This window comes from Manis javanica, chromosome 15 (assembly GCF_040802235.1).
Source record: "Manis javanica isolate MJ-LG chromosome 15, MJ_LKY, whole genome shotgun sequence".
Lineage (NCBI taxonomy): Eukaryota > Metazoa > Chordata > Mammalia > Pholidota > Manidae > Manis > Manis javanica.
In genome coordinates this window covers 26177295-26182828 of record NC_133170.1, presented here as the reverse complement: position 1 = coordinate 26182828, position 5534 = coordinate 26177295, and the positions used below count along the sequence as shown (strand labels likewise).

Here is a 5534-nt window from a genome sequence, read left to right as displayed (position 1 = left end):
TAAAAAGGCTGGGAAGGCAGGAAAACAGGACAAAATTTAAAAGTAAAATGGAAAATTGTTGAATTCTGGGAAAGGAATCTCTGTGAAGAGGAATTTAATGTGTGGTCTTGCTAAGATTAAACAAGTTTTAGTATCAAGTGTACTACAAGATTAAGATTTTGTTTTTTGTTTGTTAAAAGGGCAAAGTTCAATGAAAAGTCCTTGGAGCACTATACCCACAACACTGTCCGAGGGTGCTCTTATTTCTACAGTTACCCTGCAGTTTGTGAATTTTTGCAAAACAATAATTTGTTACCAATAATCAGAGCCCATGAAGCCCAAGATGCTGGGTATCGAATGTATAGGAAGAGCCAAACAACAGGCTTTCCATCACTCATTACAATTTTCTCTGCCCCCAATTACCTAGATGTCTATAACAATAAAGATTTTAAATAAGGAAGAAAAGTCTTACAGGACAAAGGCTAAGAAACTCAGGATTTAGGCTGCTACTTGGTTTTTATCTCTTAATTTATTGGGCTCTTGATGGGAAATCTTCGACCTTTGAGGGTGGATTTGATTTTTTGAACTGCCAAAAGTCATTTGGAATCAAGACTGATGAATAAGCTGCTGTGTTAAAATATGAAAACAATGTCATGAATATCAGGCAGTTTAACTGTTCTCCACACCCCTACTGGCTTCCAAACTTCATGGATGTTTTCACGTGGTCTTTGCCTTTTGTTGGGGAGAAAGTCACAGAGATGCTGGTTAACATTCTCAACATATGCTCTGATGATGAATTGATTTCCGATGATGAAATTGAAGGAGGCATCACAGTTCGAAAGGAGATCATCAAGAATAAAATCAGAGCCATTGGGAAGATGGCGCGGGTCTTTTCAATTCTGTGGGAAGAGAGTGAGAGTGTGCTGACCCTCAAGGGCCTGACTCCTATGGGTACACTCCCTCTGGGGGTCCTCTCAGGAGGAAAACAGACCATTGAGACGGCCACAGTAGAAGCGGTAGAGGCCCGGGAAGCCATCAGAGGGTTTTCACTTCAGCACAGGATCCGGAGTTTTGAAGAAGCCCGAGGTCTGGACCGAGTCAATGAGCGGATGCCACCCCGAAAAGATAGCCAGTACCCTGATGGGCCAGTGACATTGGTGACCTCTGTACACCCACACACTGCACACAGGAGTGACAAGGGGAGAAAAGCCAGTCGTGACCCAGAGTCCTGCTATGGCATAGGTGGATCCAAGACTTAAGAACACATTTTATTTATTTATTATTGGAAAACAAAACAGAAACAGCTTAAACAACTTAAACTTGGAGGTGCATTCAAAATATACTCTGCTAAGAAAGGTGACCATTTTATAAATTCTTTTAATTTATGTTTAATATATATAAAAAGTACATCTGCTTTGTTTTTCCCTAATTTTTAGGGACTGATCTGATTGATACACATGTGAAGTCTTGTGCGATAAAGGGGGCCTTCCCCTAATAAAAGGGCCTTGGAGGAAAAAAAAAAAAGGGCAAAGTTTCCTTGATTACTGGTCTGCTCCTAAAATATCAAGAGATTGTAAAGATTTTCTAACTGTTTCATCAGAATAATTTCTTCTGTTTCATATTGTCTGAATCAGGTCTTTGAGTTCTACTTTTTTTTTTGGTATCATTAATCTACAATTACATGAAGAACATTAGGATTACTAGCCTCCCCCCTTCACTAAGTCCCCCCCACATACCCCTTCACAGTCACTGTCCATCTGCATAGTAAGATGCTGTAAAATCACTACTTGTCTTCTCTGTGCTGCACAGCCCTCCCTGTGCCCCCCACGCACTATACATGCTAATCATAATGCCCTCTTTCTTTTTCCCCGCCCTTATCCCTCCCTTCCCACCCATCCTCCCCAGTCCCTTTCCCTTTGGTAACTGTTAGTCCATTCTTGGGTTCTGTGATTCTGCTGCTGTTTTGTTCCTTCAGTTTTCCTTTGTTCTTATACTCCACATATGAGTGAAATCATTTGGTACTTGTCTTTCTCCACCTGGCTTATTTCACTGAGCATAATACCCTCTAGCTCCATTCATATTGTTGCGAATGGTAGGATCTGTTTTTTTCTTATGGCTGAGTAATATTCCATTGTGTATATGTACCACATCTTCTTTATCCATTCATCTACTGATGGACATTTAGGTTGCTTCCATATCTTGGCTATTGTAAATAGCGCAGCAATAAACATAGGGGTGCATCTGTCTTTTTCAAACTGGAGTGCTGCATTCTTAGGGTAAATTCCTAGAAGTGAAATTCCTGGGTCAAATGGTATTTCTATTTTGAGCATTCTGAGGAACCTCCATACCGCTTTCCACAATGGTTGAACTAATTTACATTCCCACTAGCAGTGTAGGAGGGTTCCCCTTTCTCCACAACCTTGCCAACATTTGTTGTTGTTTGTCTTTTCGATGATGGCAATCCTTACTGGTGTGAGGTGATATCTCATTGTGGTTTTAATTTGCATTTCTCTGATGATTAGTGATGTGGAGCATCTTTTCATGTGCCTGTTGGCCATCTGGATTTCTTCTTTAGAGAACTATCTGTTCAGCTCCTCTGCCCATTTTTTAATTGGATTATTTGTATTTTGTTTGTTGAGGTGTATGAGCTCTTTATATATTTTGGATGTCAGTCCTTTATCGGATCTGTCATTTATGAATATATTCTCCCATACTGTAGGATACCTTTTTGTTCTATTGATGGTGTCCTTTGCTGTACAGAAGCTTTTCAGCTTGATATAGTCCCACTTGTTCATTTCTGCCTTTGTTTCCCATGCCCAGGGAGATATGGTCATGAAGAAGTCACTCGTGTTTATGTCCAAGAGATTTTTGCCTATGTTTTTTTCTAAGAGTTTTATGGTTTCATGACTTACATTCAGGTCTTTGATCCATTTTGAATTTACTTTTGTGTATGGGGTTAGACAGTGATCCAGTTTCATTCTCTTACATGTAGCTGTCCAGAATTGCCAGCACCATCTGTTGAAGAGACTGTCATTTCCCCATTGTATGTCCATGGCTCCTTTATCAAATATTAATTGGCCATGTATGTTTGGGTTAATATCTGGAGTCTCTATTCTGCTCCACTGGTCTGTGGCTCTGTTCTTGTGCCAGTACCAAATTGTCTTGATTACTGTGGCTTTGTAGTAGAGCTTGAAGTTGGGGAGCGAGATCCCCCCCACTTTATTCTTCCTTCTCAGGATTGCTTTGGCTGTTCGGGGTCTTTGGCATTTCCATATGAATTTTTGAACTATTTGTTCCAGTTCATTGAAGAATGCTGTTGGTAATTTGATAGGGATTGCATCAAATCTGTATATTGCTTTGGGCAGGATGGCCATTTTGACTATATTACTTCTTCCTAGCCAGGAGCATGGGATGAGTTTCCATTTGTTAGTGACCTCTTTAATTTCTCTTAAGAGTATCTTGTAGTTTTCAGGGTATAGGTCTTTCACTTCCTTGGTTAGGTTTATTCCTATGTATTTTATTCTTTTTGATGCTATTGTGAATGGAATTGTTTCCTGATTTCTCTTTCTATTAGTTCATTGTTAGTGTATAGGAAAGCCACAGATTTCTGTGTGTTAATTTTGTATCCTGCAACTTTGCTGAATTCCTATATTTGCTGAATTCTAGTAGTTTTGGAGTGGAGTCTTTAGGGTTTTTTATGTACAATATCATGTCATCTGCAAATAGTGACCGTTTGACTTCTTCTTTACCAATCTGGATTCCTTGTATTTCTTTGTTTTGTCTGATTGCCATAGCTAAGACCTCCAGTATTATGTTGAATAACAGTGTGGAGAGTGGGCATCCCTGTCTTGTTCCCGATCTCAGAGGAAAAGCTTTCAGCCTCTCGCTGTTCAGTATGATGTTAGCTGTGGGTTTATCATATATGGTCTTTATTATGTTGAGGTACTTGCCCTCTATGCCCATTTTGTTGAGAGTTTTTACCATGAATCGATGTTGAATTTTGTTGAATGCTTTTTCATCATCTATGGAGATGATCATGTGGTTTTTGTCCTTCTTTTTGTTGATGTGGTGGATGATGTTGATGGATTTTTGAATGTTGTACCATCCTTGCATCCCTGGGATGAATCCCACTTGGTAATGGTATATGATCCTCTTGATGTATTTTTGAATTCGGTTTGCTAGTATTTTGTTGAGTATTTTTGCATGTACATTCATCAGGGATATTAGTCTGTAGTTTTCTTTTTTGGTGGGGTCTTTGCCTGGTTTTGGTATTAGGGTGATGTTGGCTTCATAAAATGAGTTTGGGAGTATTCCCTCCTCTTCTATTTTTTGGAAAACTTTAAGAAGAATAGGTGTTATGTCTTCTCTGTATGTCTGATAAAATTCCGAGGTAAATCCATCTGGCCCAGGGGTTTTGTTCTTGGGTAGTTTTTTCATTACTGAATCAATTTCGTTGCTGGTAATTGGTCTGTTTAGATTTTCTGTTTCTTTCTGAGTCAGTCTTGGAAGGTTGTATCTTTCTAGGAAGTTGTCCATTTCTCCTAGGTTTTCCAGCTTGTTAGCATATAGGTTTTCATAGTATTCTCTAATAATTCTTTGTATTTCTGTGGGGTCCGCATTGGTTTTTCCTTTCTCATTTCTGATTCTGTTGATGTGTGTTGACTCTCTTTTTCTCTTAATAAGTCTGGCTAGAGGCTTATCTATTTTGTTTATTTTCTCCAAGAACCAGATCTTGGTTACATTGATTTTTTCTATTGTTTTATTCTTCTCAATTTTATTTATTTCTTCTCTGATTTTTATTATGTCCCTCCTTCTGCTGACCTTAGGCCTCATTTGTTCTTCTCTTTCCAATTTCGATAATTGTGACATTAGACTATTCATTTGGGATTGTTCTCCCTTCTTTAAATATGCCTCGATTGCTGTATACTTTCCTCTTAAGTCTGCTTTCACTGCATCCCACAGAAGTGTTGTTGTTGTCATTTGTTTCCATATATTGCTGGATCTCTATTTTAATTTGGTCGTTGATCCATTGATTATTTAGGAGCATGTTGTTAAGCCTCCATGTGTTTGTGAGCCTTTTTGCTTTCTTTATACAATTTATTTCTAGTTTTATAACTTTTTGGTCTGAAAAGTTGATAGGATTTCAATCTTTTGGAATTTACTGAGGCTCTTTTTGTGGCCTAGTATGTGGTCTATTCTGGAGAATGTTCCATGTGCACTTGAGAAGAATATGTATCCTGTTGCTTTTGGATGTAGAGTTCTTTAGATGTCTATTATTTCCATCTTTTCTAGTGTGTTGTTCAGTGCCTCTGTGTCCTTACTTATTTTCTGTCTGGTGGATCTGTCCTTTGGAGTGAGTGGTGTGTTAAAGTCTCCCAAAATGAATGCATTGCATTCTATTTCTTCCTTTAATTCTGTTAGTATTTGTTCCACATATATTGGTGCTCCTGTATTGAGTGCATATATGTTTATAATGATTATATCCTCTTGTTGGACTGAGCCTTTTATCATTATGTAATGTCCTTCTTTATCTTTCTCTCTTGTTACTTTCTTTA

At 38.4% G+C, this 5534-nt stretch overlaps 1 pseudogene; it reads left to right on the top strand.

Annotated features, from left to right (window-relative positions):
• Positions 1–602: 602 nt before the first annotated feature.
• Positions 603–1660, top strand: LOC108404455 (serine/threonine-protein phosphatase 2B catalytic subunit gamma isoform pseudogene; annotated as a pseudogene).
• Positions 1661–5534: the final 3874 nt, after the last annotated feature.